Source organism: Oryzias melastigma, linkage group LG10 (assembly GCF_002922805.2).
Source record: "Oryzias melastigma strain HK-1 linkage group LG10, ASM292280v2, whole genome shotgun sequence".
Taxonomy (NCBI): Eukaryota; Metazoa; Chordata; class Actinopteri; order Beloniformes; family Adrianichthyidae; genus Oryzias; species Oryzias melastigma.
Window position 1 is genome coordinate 24,533,988 of NC_050521.1, and position 19,465 is coordinate 24,553,452.

A 19,465-nucleotide genomic window follows, 5' to 3' on the forward strand; every position below is an offset into this window, starting at 1 on the left:
GGAATTGTCCAAAAATATTTTTGGTATTCTGAAGCATTCAACGTTCTTTTCAATCCCAACTCCTGAAGAAGCTCATACCATCATTCCTCCTCCACCAAATTTCACACTCAACACAATGTAGTCTGAAATGTCCCGTTCTCCAGCAACCTCCAGACCTGTCCATCAGATTTCCAGATGGAGAAGTGTGATTCATCCCTCCAGAGAAGGCGCCCCCTGCTCTACAGTCCAGTGGTGGCGTGGTTTACACCACTGCATCCACCACTTGATGTGTGGCTTGATGCAGCTGCTCAGCCCTGGAAACCCATTCCATGAAGCTCTGTGTGCTGTACATGGGCAAATCTGAAGGTTGCCTGAAGTTTGGAGCTCTGTAGCAATTGACTGTGCAGAAAGTCGACAACCTCTTTGAGCTTCAGCATCCGCGTGTGCAGATGTTTTGGCCATCATGGCCGCTGTTTTATTCTATTTTCCAATTCATTTTGAAATCTCCATCGACCTGAACAGTTTCCCCAAGTCATTGATTACTTCAGGGGGAGTTCCTCTGGCATCACTTTTTATTTACTGATCCAAAGAATACCTTTATTTTTTTACCCCCAAAAGTCTTTCCCCCCTCTTTCACAACTCACAAAAAGACCATCTGTAGCTCCTCATCTGGGCCTGGTCGCCAAGTCCATTTCAGTAAACTGTTTGTTAGGAGAAGCTGTGGATGTAATAATCTATAGCAAGTAGATTCACTCCCTCTCTGCCCATTCATTTTCTTCACTCTATTTTCTCTCCCTTTGCTCCCTCAGGAACAAGATAAGTTTGTTGAAAAGTCTTTGTTGTTGAAAGCTATTGTCTGTTGTCTCCTGTGAGTAACTTTATATCCACAGTGATGGATACAGCCAGACCACCATAAGATGTATTGGTTAATTAACTTAATGGCGTGTGTGTAAACGTGTGTGCATGTGTGTGCTTGTGTACTGTAAGTGTAGGACTACTGGAAGTGCATGTGTGTTATGCCGCAGTGACATAAAGTAAGGCTCATTGGCTCAAAACCAGGGAGACAAATTGGAAAGATTGGACTGATCATTCCTCAACTTCTAATTAATGAATCCCGGTAACTCCAACTGGAGTAATTATCCTGCTTGTTTTCATCACGGTCAGCTTTAACTACACGATTCTACAGGAAACACCAAGTTTTTAGCAAGACAAGAAAGCAGACTCTTTTGGAGTAGTCATTCTTAAAATCTATTTCTATTTTTATAATATTTTTGTGGAGGAACACGCCTTTAATTAAATACTGTTTGATACGAATGACACCATCAAACAAGAAGTCTGCTGAACGTAAAGCACTTTGTATTTAAGAAAACACTTTCTTTCTGATAACTTCATTTCAAAAGTCCATGAAGTCAATGCAGCTTTCGGGGCTTCTACAAGTCGACAAGGTGCAGCTGTTAATTCAGGTGTTTTATTGGTCTATGGTCTCCGTAAGTTTTAGCAGCAAGAGGGTCACAAATGTTACACATTTCATAGAAACAAGGGCAAATGTTTTACAACATTTTGAAAACTCTCCTGTTAATGATTCTGCATTTTTGTACCAACAGTTGAAGCCCTGTGAGATTCAGCCTTAAAGTAGAATTATTTTAATTTGATTCTATCCATTATAAAAACATTATTTTCAATACTGAATGTTTCCGATCTTTTTCTTTAGTTGTTGATAACCAAAGTATTGTATGAGTTTGTATTAATACGTGAAATAAAACTGGAGTGTTAGCTGGATTTTTTTTAAAGATTAAATTACCTTTGACATGAAAGTATCATGTCAATATGCTTATACAATAATTAAGTTGCGTTCTTGATACACTTGCACAGCTATTTTTTACATTTAAAAACATTTTTTTTAATTTCCTCTAATGTTAGGTAGAATCTGATTTGTAAGTATAGTTGCACAATCAAAGAAATTATCCATTTTTGTTCTTTTTGTTGGAGCCTAAAACCCTAGCCTTTACATCCTAGATTTTAGATATAAATCCTAAACAATCTGTGTTAATAATAATCTTAAAAATAATGTTACATTTGGCTTGTTTTATCGTTCTTTGTCTTTGTGTTCAGAGAATTCAGAAAATATTGGCTAATAAATAAACTGCATTGAATTGAATTTATTTTAACAACGATTCGATTCATGTCATAGTTTGCGGTTGCTGATTCATTTTTTGATCTTCCCTGACCTACAATCAATCAAGGACTTATTTAACCAAAACATCAACCAGTGTGACTCGCAGATAAATACCTGGTACAGGTGAGGTTTTACAGATTCCTTGTATTTCTTACAACATAATTAAATTTAATAAGTGAATAAACACATAAATCCATTTACATTATCAGAATGTTGCATTCGTTGCTTTACCATATCAAACTAATACATTATTTAGAACATTCTATGTTCACGTCTTTGTTCATGTCTGATGTTCATTTTTACGTTACATTAAAATAAATCTACTCTGTCTCATTCTAAATAGTATTTTCCAATATAAATGACCAATTTATTTCATTTTGAAACTATTTTTATTGGTTGAGTTCAGTTTGATTAGATTAACAACTTGCCTAAGAAAGATCAATCTGGTTGGATCGTAGAAGCAAAGTAATTTCAGTGTCATACATTTACCAGAGCAGCTTGTTTGGGTCAATATCACCAAACACTAACCAGGAAGTTAAAAAAAAAAAAAAATGCTCGTCTGAATTACAATTTCCTCCACTCTTTTTGATCTGCACTGAAGTTCAACTGCAAATGAACCAAAATTATGAATACATGTGAAATACAATTCACAAGTATCTAGCAAACAAACTAAATTATCCAATGGGAAACAAACTCATGCTGATCAAAGAAACCTTTGAAAAGAAAATGGTTTTTCAAAGAAATCTGCTTGCATTTAGTAAAATCAGCAGGTAACTTAAAGTCAATTTCACAAAAGAAACCGCTATGCCTACCTCACTCTGTCTTTGTCTCATTTAGACGTGTTTTATGTGAACGTATCACAGATTTTCTTAAGTGATTTGATTACACCGTGTGACACTTAAAGAGTAAAATCTCAAGGAGGAAAAACCTACAAGCTGGGAAATTCTCTGTGCAAAAACTACTCTAGCTCTGAGGAAAATCCACATTATACCCTTTATATTTTTTCTCTCAGCAGCTGTCTTTCTTTCTATAAAATGTGTCAATTTCTTTTATCCACATCTAAACTCTTGGTGGCGTTTAAGAAGCTCCGGCTTCCCGTGTTCTGTGGTGGAGTGTCAGGGAGATAACTTTCGACGTGCGTCTCCAATGCGTCATAATGAGACACGTATTCATATTTATGCACCGGGTAACCTGAGGAGAAGACTTGAAAGGAAGTCGTGCTGTGTTTGTGCGTGGGCTCTGAGATAGGTGTGAGTGTGGGAGGCGAGGTGGGCTTCAGTGTCCAGCCTGTGCAGCAGGAGATAGACAGACGGGAAGAAAGAGTAGAGCTCTGAGGAAAAGGAGTGGGCGGAGGGGAAGGCCTTGAGAGGAAAGTGAGGATGAATATGTGGGAGGATCTAAACTCTGGGGACGCAAGAAAGAAAAAGATTGAAGACACAGCTCAGTTGTCTGTGTTTGTGAGGGATGCTAAAGGCCTTCTCCATATTAGATGGAAAGACTGGGAGGATAACACCACCTGTGGGTGATGGAGGCTGAAAGTTAAGCCCTTTTATTATGTGCATGAGGAAAGAATTATTACTTAAGCGTCATTAAGCCTTTTACTGCCTGCTCAACTAAATGGTGGGAAACATTTGGAAAAGATGTTTCTAAAAATATTGATTGTGTGTATTACTCCTCAAGGTACGGAATCCCTAAAGGGATGTAAAAAAATAAAATTGGAGTGAAAAAAAATTGAAGGAAAAGAAATGTTTTTGTCCTAAAAATTGAAGTAAAAAAAATCTAGTTACTAACTAATGTGCAACAGATAGTGACTGGTACACATCAATTGGTATTTTTTTTTTATATATTTTTTTTTACCTTAATTCTTTTTTTTATTTAATATCTGGTGCGCACTAGTTACTTACCACATTCTAACCACAATGAGAACATTATTTTTTCCTAAAAAAAAACAAACGAAGTAAAAAATAAAATAAAAACATTTTTTTTTTCAAAAAATTGAAGATAAAAAAAAGTCTATTTACTGACTAATGTGTAACAGTAACTGGTGCGGACCAATTGGTATTTTTTTTTAGATTTATTTATTATTTTTTTTACTTTAATTTTTAGAAAAACATTTTTTTTTTCATTTACTATCTGGTGCGCACCAAATACTAACCACAATAAGAACATTCTTTTTTCCAAAAAAACAGCAACAAAAAAAACTGAAGTAAAAAATAAAATAAAAACATTTTTTTTTTCAAAAATAAAGATTAAAAAAAGAAAATCCTGGATAACTGTCTATGTATTTTTAGGCTATTTTTTTCTTTTCTTTTTTTTTTTTTTTTACTTTAATTGTATTTTTTAAGCTAATGCCTCTTTAAAGGACTCAGTGCCAAGGCAATAGGCAGCAGAAAAAATATATTTTTTTAATTTTTAATTTTTTAATTTTTTTTTGGTAGTTAAAGGGTTAAGTGTCAATAGCTGTGTTTCCATTACACGTATGCATCTCACTTTATAGAAATTCTAGAAAAGTAAAACGAAAAAAAAAACATTTTACAAACACACATCATATATTAAATAAAAATTATGTGCATAAACACATTTCAAAAGTTCAAAATTCTCTCAAAAACATGGCGACAGATGTGAACACATACAATAACATCTGCTGTAAATAGTATTATTTTAATTTGATTCTGTTGAAGAGCTACAGGGTGCATTTTAGTTTTATCAAAGCAAGGTGAACAATTACAAAGTCATTGACGTGAATAAATGACATAATTGATGTGATGTTTTTACTATTCCTTTCCTCAACTTGACGGGATCTTGTTGCTCCGAGCTGAAAGCTGAGAGCCTCCACACATCCATCTGTGTGGCACTGTGACGACGCAGCAGCTTGTCCGGAGTGCGCCCCTCTTCTTACCCGGTGACAGCTGGAACAGCCCCCACTCGCCGCCACCCCAACCCCCCGTGACCCTGAACAGAATGGATGGAAAATGGATCCATGCGGGCGGAGGTGTTGTTCATCTTCCAACTTGTTCAAAACCTCCATAACAACGCACTTTTTTATTGGCCTTCGGTGTCACCAATGAGAATAGAAAAATGAAATGTGCCTGTCAGGGTTACCCTACACCCCCCCACCACCACCACATTAACTCTCTTTCTTGCCTGGTCAGCTCTGAACCGTTTTGATGAAATCTGGGGTAAATTGATGGATGGAATGGAAAAGATGTTGTTTTAAACCTGAGTTTGTGAAGAAAATGTGTTCGGTAGAAAAAAAAAGATACATATATTGGTTTATTTCAAGCAGTTTAATTATTGAAAAATACAAAAAAAGTTAAAATAAATATATATATATCAGGTCTATTCATCATATTCATTGATAAATTGATGAGAAAATTAAAGAAATAAAGCTACCTTCTTGACATTTCTAATCATAAATTAACATATTTAACACATCCATGACACAGTCAATTCAATGAAAATATTGTCAACTTGAGTTTGATTCACTGGTTGAAAGGGAGGAAGTGAATTTATATAATTTTAACCCCTATTATGTTTTTTTTTTACTACAAATTTGCCAATAAGTAAAAGTTCTGAAGTTTTTTATGTCAATAGAGTGGAACCAGATGCATCTTTAGCTTCTTTAGCCAATGGAAACACAGTTAAAATGAAAATTTGACATATCTTTATTCATTTCTGTGTAAATTTGGGGTTGAGTATAATTACTATCCCAAATGAGTCTCATTTTTATGCTTTTTAATGGGTTTTGCTTATTGTACTTAAAAAAGACCCTTTTTATACTTGTATTTTACAGTCCATTCCTTGACTTTTCTTACTCTCTAATCCAGACTACCACAAGTAGATGCTCTCTGTGCTGCTAATTAAAGCTTCTGCCTTTGACTCTCCTCTCCCTGGAGCAAAGCTTTGGAAGAGAACGGTGAGTCTCATCCATTCCTGTCCTCTTTAAACCTTTCAATGTTAAACTTCTGAGAACTACCTCTGAGTCCGAATCCAGAAGAAGCAGGGGACTTATTATTTGATTCAAAGTTCTTCACAAACACTAGAATGTGCGGAGATTATGCAGACTTGATTCAAATTTTCTGTCTTTAGAAACTCTTGGCATTGTGGACGGGGGACGCTAAAGACTCTGTTCAACTGGTTTACATTAAAGTCAGACTACAAATGGTCACTTTTTCTACAACTCTGATAACAAAGGTTGTGATTCGGTATGCATCTCGATCCATAAAAGATTCAACTCACTTTGTGAGGATACAACACAGTCCCTTTCTTATTCCTCAATGGATCCAATCTGCATTCAAAACTGTAAATTAAAATGCTTTTTAATAGATATTTTTTCCTTACTTTTATTTTGAGCAACAAAAACAAAATGATTTTGTTATAGCAACTTTAACCCTAAAAACCTGATATTTCTGGGCTTTTTAGAAAAAATTCTGCAATATTATTTATATGAACACATATGAAAACAATTTCACACACTCAACTTTTGATGAGCTGTGATGCAGTGGGACCTCTTGTGGTGCTTTTGGGGTGACGTTGCAGCAGTGCAATCACTGTTGGTCATCTGACTCACTTAATTCGAAAAAATGAAATATGTCAATTTTAATATGCCTCAAAAACCATCTTATCCAAGAAAAAAACTTTCCAATAAATACAAGTTTTTTTTTATTTTTATTGACATGTTTCCATTAGGTAAATTTATTATCAAATTGCGGAATTACAGTGGAAAAGTAGCTAGTCAGACTTTATTAACTGTGGTCACAAAACACTAGAACTTGTTTGAACTTGTTGACCGTGTTAGCATATTAATAATACAAGGTACTTTCAATCTTGTTTGCAACTCATAAAAATAACACCTTGATACCGCTAACATAAACGTTAGTGCGAATACACTAAATTCAACCTTAGTACGATGTAAAAAAACAGTGACACTGCTATTCGTTAGCAGCGCTATTATATAGCAGCCAATCAAACATTTTAACAGAGCACCTCTCAAAATCACTTTGACATCAGTAAGCTCAACCCGAATGAAACCATGTAATATGCACTTGGGATTTTATGGCGCAGTGTCATTTTTGGAAAAAAGTTGAGGCTTTTAAGTTTGCATTATAGTGTGGAAAAAATGAGGGTGATGGGGACAAGTCCTGCTCATTCTCCAAAGATCCTGCTTCATTTTGCAAACAGGTAATCAGCAGTGGATATGTTAAAAATATGAAAAATGAGAAGGCATGAATATGGAATGTAGAAAATAAGCAAAAACTAGACCTCCAAGGCCTGAAACTGCATTTCCTGGTATGGAGTCAGTATAAAACAGGAGGAGGCTGCTTTAATCAGTTGTAGAATGAAGGTGAAGATCACATCGTTCATGTAGAAGCAGAGTTGGGTGGAGTATTCAAAAATGTTACTCAAGTAAAAATATTGTTACTTTAGCAAAATAGTACTCAAGTTAAAGTAGAGAGTATGCAACAAAATAATTACTTGATAAATAGTAAAAAAAGTAAAATCTACTTAAGTAATGAGTATCTAATGAGTAACATCCCATTACTGTCATTAAAGGAACATTGTCGTAAGTGAGGCAATGGGTGCTCGCCAATATTGATAGAACTGATTGCCATGCGCGTTTTCTGCTGCAAAGAGTTTTTTTGTGTATAGTCGTGTGACTGCCTGGCATCGTATGATTGGTCACAAAGAGTTACATGACCTTACAGAGCCTAAGGGGGTAGTTTCTCCACCACAGGATTATTTTAGATAGATTTATTCCAGTCAAAAGTAACACTAACAAGCAGCAAGAGGTCTAGTGTACTTGAGTAAAATGTATGTTTTTCTCTCAAATAAAAGTAAAAAGAAAGTCGTATTATGAAAACTCTCACTAGTACAATTTACCAAAAAAGTTACGTAAGTAAATGTAGGGGAGTAAATGTCACGAGTTACTTCTCACCTCTGTGTAGGGGTGATAGTGATGATGTTTTATCCCATTTATTGCCGTTTATTTCTTCTGTGGTCTAATATTTTGTAGAATTCTTTAGAGAATGCTCATCTCGTAGATGAGACTCAGGACCTTATCTTGATTGGTTGGTGTCATAGAAATAGGAAAAATTCTGGACAGCATGTTAAAAGACAGAAAAACAGCATCATTTGGCAAATCAACATAACATTGAGAGTTCAGACAGCAGAGAAAGGCAAGATCCGGTTCATCTTCAGATAATGAGCTGCAGTGTTGGCCTTAGAGCAGTTCATTTTGGTCCAGACATGTCACTTTAGTTCTGCTTATTTTTATCAAACGGAAAAGTTCAGTAGAAAATCAGCTTGTGAATGGCGTTTTCTCTGCTCTGCTGGAAGAGCAGCCCCAGAAATATCAGCAGGATCAATAAAGTCATTCATAAAGCCAACAAAGTCACTGGGCAGAGCCTGGAGACGGTTGAGTCAATGAGGGACAGAAAGTCACTGAGCAAACAATCCTCCATCATGGTCACCCCCCCACCCTTCCATCACACCCTGCAGACTCACAGCAGCTCATTTTCCAGCAAACTCCTCCCAGAAAGAAGTCTCAACCCGTCACTCCCACACTTTCATTTCACTGCACAGCAGCTCACACATTACACATCACACAAATAAAATATTATTGTTATTATTTTATAAACAAAAAAAAAAAATGATGTACGTTCTAAAAATAAGTATTACTTTTAGATCATATGAGGATTTATTAAGATGGGCCAAACAAGATTAAGATTAAGAATTTTTTATTGTATTTATATTTTTCTTCTCATTTTGTTGTAAATCGAGTCATTCCTACTAATTGAACTGTGTTTTTGTCACTGAAATCAAAATAGACTACATTTAGGTACATAAAAAATACAAACCATTGCCTTCAAAATGGCAAACATAATAGTACTTTAAATAATTCTATCAATGGAAAATACTTTTTCTATTTTCTAGCTTTTTTTTCTTCTTAAGAACATTTCCTATTTTTAGGGCTACCTCTTTTTGTAGTGAAGTTCACATTTCCCCAGTTTCCTATTTAAAAAATGCTTTAATTGTTGCAGTCCAGCATGTCAGGACATCATGTGCTGCTAAATATTATGTTAGGAACGAGTGGTCATTTTTCTCAACATCCCAGGAGGCTTTATGAATACTCCAGATTGAGAAAACATTAAAAAAAATCATATAAAAAAGACAACAAATCCACAAATTCTAGATCCTTGTCATTTGAAGGACACTGCTGCTGTGACCAGAGGGAGTTTCTGTTATACTTTACTGTGATTCTTTATTTCTCGCCTTTATTTTTTAGAGTTTTTGTTCTTCCATTCTTTTGTCTTTTATCTTTTTTTTCCTCTCTGCTGTCTTTATTACTTCTCTCTTACCAGGCATTTATGTGCAATATCTTTGGAAAAATGCCTTTGGGAGAAAAGCACTGCTACAGTTGCTGTTTAGAATCATCACAGATCTTCCAGACACTCATATGATCTGAGCACAAAGACTGAAGGAAGGGGAAGGTGGACAGAAATTAAGATATAAAAAGAGATGACTCAAAAGGAGTGCCAGAAAAATGAAATCTTGCTTGTGAAAGCAGATATGAACACCCAAAAATGAAAAGTTAGAGGCAAGATGCGTGAGAAAATTCTCCACACTGCAGGAAAATTAGCAGGAAAATGAGATAGAAGAAGAAAAAAATCTTGGGGGAACAAATAGGAAAGTCAGCACCTGAGCAAAGAAGGGGATCATGAGGTTTCAGACTGAGAATGAGAGAAAAGACCCAGAGGGGGGATCTTCCTCCTCCACCTCCTTATCTCCTGTTCCCAGGGTTTAGAAGGAGCTTAGTGGAAGACCCTGTGACATTCACAACGCCATATTAGAGTGAGAAAAATCCAGAAATGAAAGTGAGGAGCAAGTATTGATGTGTAGAGAATAGGAGAAGAAAAGGCTAACGTGAGATGAAGGCGAGAAAAAGGAGAATAGAGATGCCTGTGCGTTTTTAATCAAACGCTGACCCAAAAAACACATCTCCAAAATCAAAACATGGCTCTGCTGCAGCTCAGATCTCAATCCCTTAGAGGAGGAAATAATGACCAGCCAGCTGGTGTAACAAATGTTTGATTCAACACCAACAAAAGTATCTTTAATTTTGCATGGAACAATAAAAGGTTAATTTATGCAATTATAAAAGATTTGAACTGCATTTAATGTAGATTTATAAACATTTTGGTAATTTCCTTAAGACAATAAAACTATTTTAATTTAATAAAAATGGGCAATATCATTTATTTATTTGTTTTTTTCACCTTTTTAACACTGTACTAATAAATAATCTTAAAATAATTCATATTAAACACATACAATTCCAACATCTCATTTGTATTTTTTTTATTCTAAAGGTCTACAAAGACAATTCAGTATTTCATTGCTTGAGTATGTGGGCAGTCACTGTTGTGAAAAATAAACATTTCTGGCCAATTTCTGTTACTTCATGTTATTTGGAAGACATACAACTCTTCATCTCCACTGCTTTAAGAGTGTAATCTTTTCAGTCAGAGGTCTGATGTTGCCTCCTACCCAGTAATCACTTGCTGTGATTGTACATCCTAGAATATGTCAATTCCTACAGATATCTGAACTTCTTTTTGTCTTTTATAACCAACATCGCTAACTGTTACAAACGGGTAGACAGTTGTGTGCAGCAGGTTTATTAGTTCAGACAGGAGGACAGGAGCCAAGCACAGCTAAAAGTCCACAAAGCTAAATCAGGGTCAGACAGGCAGGGGTCAATCAATGAAGAGACTAGAGTTATCAGGTTCCAGGCGAGGGTCAGGGCAGGCAATCAGAGATGAAGCAGGGTAAGAAACAGATGATCAAGTCCAGATAGAAATGCTCGGGAGTAGAGTGACACAAACAATACTTCGCACCGAGCAAGTTGTGTGCTGCTTAAATCCAATGTGGGTGATTGTCAATAAGTGTCAGCTGAGTGGCATCCAGGAACTGTGCCCTGGGGTAGCTGGGAAATGTAGTTTGTTAATATTCTGGAGATGGCTCCTGCCAGTGACCAGAGGGGGAGAGAGAGCTATGACTCCTGGCATCTAACCTTCAAGCCAAAATTATAGCTAGGATAGCCTTCCTTCTCTGTAATGAAGCCTCCTTAACCTGTGAAATGTAATGTGCCCTTAATTCACAAGGGGGCATCAGGCACACAGGGCAGGGAGGACAGGTAGGCATCTCCAAGTGCCAGTGGTGAGTGATCAATCTAACGATAAAGGAGCGGGTAACTCCAAGCGGGACGCATTTCAAAACCAAACTTGGAGACACTGGAGTCTCGCAGTTCCATAAGAAATCCATTAAACTGCAGAAAACTGGAAGTGGTCTCACTTAAATCTCCATTGGAGGCACAAGGAAGGCAAATTCTGTGGGAAAAGAAGAGACCATGAAGAGGAGTCTGGAGAGTCTCTCGCTCCAGATGTGGCAGAGATCCTCTGAGCAGACCCCACTTAAACAGCAGTCACACAGTTGGAGACAGGAGACAGGATCATGACTTGTACCTACTATTCTTGACCGTGGTGGCACAGTTTACAACAGGGTTGTCAAACTCCAGGCCTCAAGGTCTTGCTTCCTGCTGGTTTTCCAGAAATCCTGTGGCACCAATCATTGCCCTCAAAGTATTAGACTTTCTTTGTCTGCCATTTGCTTTGTCCTTAATGTGCCTTTCATGCTCACTACTATACCCTCCTTAAACTGGTGGGCTGGCCATCTCGCCACACACGACTCCACCATTGGTTATTTTTACATCCACAAAACAATCCTGAATAAGCCTCCTCTTGATCTGTCGTCTCTCCTCCACTTCGTTCACAGCTCCCACCACACTGGGTCAAACCAATTCATCAAACGTATTATTCCTGCAACCTTCATCTTCATCTAATGCCTTTAGCTTTTCTGCTGCAAACAACCGGAACAAATTTCAAACCATATTCAAACTTTGATCATTAACGTCTATCTCTTTGTTTAGATAAACTTCACCAGGTTGTTGTATATACTGCTACAGAAGCTAGATGAGCTGCTAATCTATCTCTGTATTTGTCTTGTGTATGGACTCTGATTTATTTATATCAGTATGACCACTTGGCCATTTCATATTTGTAAATAAAAACTTAACAAATTGATAAATAAAGATACTGCTACTAATACAAAAAAAACCTAGATGACCTTGCAGTTGTATCCCCTTCATGTTTGTGTCCTATGTCTCAGCCAGGGACGAATACACTGGTAAAGACATTGTCTTTCAGTCAGATAAGTCCAGGTATCTTTGTTCCCCTTTGATTAAAGCCTGCCTAATAAATTGATGTGGACTCAACCTTGGAATCTCCTTATTTCCACAGGTTAGATTTCCATCAATGTCCCAATGTCATCCAGGACTCTTGGTTGACCCAGTTCTGGTCTTGGTTCTGAATGGTCACTGATCATTCTGAAAAACTGAACAAACCTTCAGACCTAACCTCCTTCTGTTGGGTGGAGACAGATGGCCTGATCCGCCGGAGTCTTAGTACTTCCTGATGTGACATAATTACAGCTTTTTTTTTAAACCTAAAATCTGGGTTTGTGGTAACACCGTCGACATAACTAATTACCGTGTAAGACAAAGACTCAACAAAGTTAGCAACTTTTGAAAACTATAAAATTGCTATTATGACAGAAGCTACAGCACAGACTATATTTGTGCATAAAAGGAATTATGTCATATTAAAAAAAACAAACTATTTGGAGACATTATTGACGTGGAAATCCCAATGTAATATGTACATGATGACGGGCTCAAATTGAAACCTTTTGTGTAACTTAAAGTCTTTGTTTATCTCTCTTTGAGTGTAACCAGTAATATAAACAGTAGGCAAAGAAAACTGATGTTTTAAAAGATTTAATTTGTATAATTTCTGTTTGAATGTGGTAAAATAAGATATTTTTTTATAATCAGCACCAATAATCTGACTGATCTGATAGATATGTTCTTTTTTGACACATTTTTACTAATTCTAATCTAAAAATGTCTAGTTTTTTTGATTGATATTGATGTTTTTTAAAGGAGAACATCAACCTGCACCATCTGCACCAGAACTTTGAGAGTCACTTACCCATCTGGCATCTCTGATTAACCCCAAAACATGCAGGTGGAGATGGGAAACAGTCGGTGCAGGTGGCAAATGTGTGAACCAAAAGAGAGAAGAATGAGAAGCAGGCCCGTCAGCCTGGGGCAAAACAAGATATTTTGCTTTGTTTTTAAAGCACAATGTGATGCACAGACTTAGAAACTCAGACAACATCTGGGAAAACTACTCGAGTAATTACAGAGTGATTATCAGAGAGATTGGGTGATTTCTGAAGCTTTGTGAAAATCCAAAGCTTGATGGTAAGATGATTAGAGTAGAGAGGACAGACGGGGGAAACAATGCAAATGATGGTCCTCCAGGAAAAAAAAAACTGTTTATTACTCACATTTTCTGATGAGTTTGAACTCATCATTGAAACCTTTTATTATAGATGTCAGTGTATTTGAGAGCTTCACTACTGAAGTAAAAAACACCCTATTTCAAGAAAGGGGTTTTACTTTCTGTCTTGCAAGAAAAATAATCTTATCAAGAAAGTTTTTAGATCGTAAAATAATCTTAGTTCAAAAAAAGATGATTTAAAATGTTCTCTCAAAATAAGACTTCTTGAGACCATTTGTCTCACCCCATTGGCAGATATTTGAACGAACAAACTGTTGACTTTCTTCTCAGGGGCTTGTTTTTGCAGTGTTGAAAAAACACTTTAACTTTTTCACTTGACTTTACCCTTTAGTTTTAGATGATGAGTGTACAAAAAAGAAAAAAGGAACGAATATATACATTTATTTACAAGATATATCAAAATATCTTGATAATTTTGTTCTATCAAAAGGTAAAGCAAGTTATACAAGTGGTATGAAATGTCATCTAATATTTGCTTTTACCCGTGAAATAAAAAGGGAAGGTTGCATAAATGTTAGGGCTGGGAATCGATTTAAAAAACTAATTAATCGCAAACCTGGAAAAAAATTAATCACGATTAATTGCGATCATTTTTTTATTTTTTATTTACAGTATCTGCCGACCACTTACTATCTGTGAATAATCACAGTATGAAATCACACACAAAAATTCACATTTAGAACATTTATTCTTAATTAGTGCTGTCAATTTATTAAAAATAAATCAGATTAATCACACTTTTGTGTTGTGATTAATCATGATTAATCACAATATTTACCAGGTAAAATGTATTTGTACAATATGGCATTGGTATTATTATTTGTTACTAATTTTGGGTCTATTATTGATAATATTGATTGATCTATTCGTGCATGTATGTGTTTTAACAAAGTTCTGTGTGTGTGGGCCTTTACTTGTGCTGATGTTTGGTCTGCAAATGAAGTTCCTGACAAATACATAAATAAAGTTCATTGAATTTGAAATTAATTTATGCTTTCTACTAAAATGCAACAGAAGAGTTTTGTAAGTTTATGTGAATGAAATTAAATTAATGTCAGTGCTCATATACTACTGGCAGTGGTAGTGTGGTCGATCTCTTTTCCCGCCTGATACTGAACCTGACATTGCTCCTGGTTGACGCCATCCAGAACCCCCATCAGCATGTAAATGGGTAGATAACTGTTACATAAGTGAATGTCATATACCATTTTATACCAAAGCAATCATAAAGTCATTATTTTGCTTCTATCTCTGCTCGTTGCTGTCTTGAGCAGAGGGAACTCACCAAACCCCGGCTTTTTCCAAAAATGTCCTATCTTCTTCCTAAAAGGCTTTGTCATTTCCTGTGTCATCGATCAATCCACACAGTGATTTGCATGGATCCTACCGAAGCCCAGAATTCAATTACATCAGATTATGCACTTGCTCTTGTAGACCAGAGATCCCCTGCCCTCCTCTCGGAAACACTCATGTGGAAGTGCTCAAAGATAAGATCACAAAGTGGCCGAGGATCTTCAAGAGCTGCTGGATGAATGTTATTCAGATTAAAGAAGGTGACACAAGGGCTTTCCCTTACAAAATGAGTGGCCTGTGTTAAGTAGGCGGGGTTTGTTTTCTCTGAAAAGTACCAGGTCACAGGTAGAGAGCTCTGAGGAGATGAGAAGGAGAGCCGTGGATCTGACTGAGGAGGATGAAAGGGGCTGCCCTGTGAGCTCCACAAGGGGGCTCAGTCCTTGAACCGAAACTTTGGGGGGATTATTTAAAACAGCAGGAGAGAAAAATCACTCCAAAACACTCAAAACACAAGGCCAAAACACAGAAGAGGGTTGAGGTCGATGTGTTGTTTTGTTTTCTCTGCTTTCTTGGCGAACATCTGCTCTGTTGTACAGATTATGTTGTTACTTATCAATGTGTTTAATTGCAACTCCCTTTGCAAGACCACTCTACTTCTATTCATTTTGTTTTGATTTCATTTTTTTCTAAAGGAAACATCTTGTTTTTCACATGACGAAAAAAAAGAAGAGAGGGTCTTTCCACTTTCTCTCTTTTTCTTCTGTGATTTTTGTCTTTTATTTAGTCTTGGGATGAAACTCAAAAGCATCATCGTTTATGAGCATTTTCCTTCCCAGTCTGACCTCAATGCTGCAATAAGAATCCTGAATTATTGTTACCTCTTTAATGGTAAAGCCATTTAACAAAGAAAATTAGTTAGATTAAAAAAAAAAAAAAAACATTAAAAAATCATAATAAAAGAGAAAAAGGTCAACAGAAGTGATCAATTTTAAAGATGCATCTCAAACCTTCCAATTTCTAGCCATTTTGTAGCAAAAAAATGGCTGTGTAGTTTGACTTAACAAAGCTAACTTTGCTTACTCAATTGAAAACATAAATGAAAAAAATTGTGTCAAAAGAACATAAACAAGTAAAAATAAACATGAACCAAGTCACAACAAATAATTTGATATAACGATATTCTACAACTTTAACTAGGAGCAACAACAATTTAGACTTTAATATTAGGATATGTGATAAGAAAATAAAATACACAATATTTCTTTCTTTCTTATGGAAGTCACAAGAAAGTTTAATTTATTTTTTGTTTATAACTAACAAGCATATTAGTATTCGAGTTTCTTTATTCGCGTTTTTACACGATTTATGGATTGGTAGCAGAAATTCTTCAGCCGTGGGGGTGGGGTAAGGTGTATCCATATTCGCGGATTTCGCAGATTTTCGGATGTCTCCGGTCCCTAATCCCTGCGAATAAGGGGGATTACTGTATCATCTAACATGACCTTTGGCACATTTTACAATTTCAGACCCTAAATAGCTGCTTTTCCATTGACTATGAAATTGCGTAAATTGGATTTAATAAATTCCCTAATGGAAAAAACAAACAAACTAGCATTTATCAAAAAGAAGTCTTTTTGCCTGGAGAAGGTGGTTTTTGAGGCGTCTCATCAAAAGTTGAGCGTGTCATGTGGAAGTGTTGGATCCACAGCTCCACTGTAAAATCACCAACCATGATTTCCCAAAATCCAATCATCTATAGCCGCTTCCGCAAAACTCGTCGCTCTATGATCTGGTTAAGATGCCGACGTCTCTTTTGATAGATGGTGATTAAAAAATTTAAAAAAATGATAGAAATGTGAATGTATCTGTAAATCAAAGTAATGTTCACATCCCTCACCATGTTTTTGAATGACTTATCAAGTTAGTTTGTGTTTCTTTGAATAATTATGACTTAATGGAAACAGTGTCACTGCGTTTTTTTTAAAATTCCAGAATTTCAATAAAGTTTTGCGCACATGTGAGATGGAAATGCAGCTAGTAATGTAGAAAAAATCTGTTTTAAAAAGGGCCATGATTTTTTTTTTTTTTTAAGTTGAATGTGATTTAACCATTTTAATGTGAAACTGTCTTTTTTTTTTTAATCATAAGTATCTTGGATTATTTTCCAACTGTTTCATGCTTAAAACAGACTATTTTTAAATATTTGGGATTGTCCCTTACGAAACAAAAATATATTGCAATATACTGGAAAATATATAGATATATTGTACCAATATACCAATACCAATATATTGATACATATATTTTAATATGTCATCTCTGGCAAACTGTGAATGTTTTATTCCTACTTTGATTGTTAGTGGGCTTCCATCTGTGTTGGTTTTGATCCACAGGAACACGTGTTTGTGTCCATCATCTTCTGAAATATGTATCCAAGAAAAGACCCACAATCATCATCAGAATGGGTCACACTTTGTCTATCATGAAAACATTTCCTTTCATTTTCTTTTGGCTGTAACCAGTAATTATTGAGTCTGATGTATCTCCACACTCAGGAAAGGATGAATTCCAGTTAATACCTTCTCCTTTTCATGCAATCCATACTCAAGATTTATCATTCTTTACAACCAGTACATGCAGTGGTTTTGCTATACTCGTTTTTCAGAAACATTGTTAATTTTTGATTGCAGTAAAATGTCACAATAATCAAACATGTCTCTGATTTTCTCACTGTAACATTATTTATTGACCATGGTGTGTTCAGTGACATGACTTGGGTCCATTTGAATGGTAGATGCTTGCAGAGGTCACAATTATGCTACATTTCCAGTGGCGCCAGCTCAACATGGCTCGTTTCCAGTAGGTGGCGTACTGTGCTGCAACCTTAGTTTTTACCATCTCCTCGTTTGCGGGTTAAACTTTGCAGAGTTGGGCTCAATTTATGGACACAAAGAGAGAACTGCATACTTATAGTTCTGTCAGAAAACATTGGTTAACAACAGAAGCTCTTTTAGCTTAACCACGTTGGCGCTGTACTAAAGTGTAACAAAGGCCAAGTCGAATCTGCCAATGAAAATGTGACATTGGACCAAGTGCGTCACCACCGTGTACCTAAAAGAGGACCCTCCTGTTGTGCTTGTGGCTGTTGTCTGCAGTGACTTCGACAGCCTAGAATTGCTGTGCGAGTATAAGATGCCAACTGTGACTCATCCAATTGTCCCTCTAACTTAGATGTAGCCTGAACTCGTTTGTTTCCAGAATAACATGGGCAACCTTTCAAGAACGCTGACAGTATCTATGACTCAGAGAGAACCTGTGGGCAGAAGCTGTAAACTAGATTGAATTAATGCTTTCTTTACAGACTCCTGTCTAATGTATGCATCAGTGCAGCGGGTTCCAAGTATTTGGCTGGTATGCTAAAGTGTATGCAGCTACAAGCTAGTTTTTAAAACCTCACTCTGATCATTTTTTTATGTATTGTAAAATAATTCCCAGTGGTCTTTTTATGATTATGCAATTTTTTAGCCAAAATCTGAGAACCTGTCATTTTCTAGGACATAGTTTCTGCAGAGCAGCAGGAATTCATTGAAAAAATCATCTCTGAATTGTGTGCAGGGCCATTGACATGGAATAAGCCAACCCCCATTTCCCATCATTCCTTTGTTTACACTCTCTCGTGTTAGCTTACAACCCCTCACAACCCCAAACCTAACATTACAAGTGTGGCAAAAATGGCGATTAATGTCAGAGCTATCCAGCCGTACTTTTCTCTAAAAAAAACCCATAGAGCTAATCTTTTTCAAACAGTGTTTTTTTTTGTCTGCTACTGATTTAAGTAACTAATTTTCTTTATATAAAATTGTATCAAAACACCAAAACACAATTTTTATCAGAATGGGACTTTAAACGTGTTTTCTTTTAGTGTGAGCAGAAAACTAAGTGCAACATCGAATAAAAAAAAAAAAAAAAAGGAACATCAATGTATTTGAAGCAGACGTTGGTTTGTTACGACACAACTCAGTGATGACAGACACTTGTAGACTAGAACTACAAAAGACAGGGTTGTATAGGAAACAAAAAGCTCCAATAAACAGAACCAACTGCCAGGAAAGTTTCTTCAGTTCCCAACATTGCTCACTAGGGGGAGGTATTGCATGGCGAAGATGGCAGCGGTGGTAGAAGAAAACCAGCTAGTCCTGCTAATTTTAACATTTTAAGAAAAATTGCAACATTGTTAGCCATAATTCGTCCTTCTGTTTTAGTTGTACATTGTTTTTGTTATTCAAAATAAAGTTGTTTTATGTCTTTGAGTCCATTTAGTTCACATTTTACAGATCAGATTTGGCTTGTTTGGCTTTAGGATTTGCCAAACAAAGATGATTTCCTGAAAAAACGCGGGTACAAATCCAACCTGCAGGTGTGTATGTGGACACTGGTCACACAAAAACACACTGTATACTGTTATTTGCTGTATACAGTGTGTTAACCATGATTACATCCCTTTGCTCTTCAAAAACAGAAGGTTTGTGAAGAT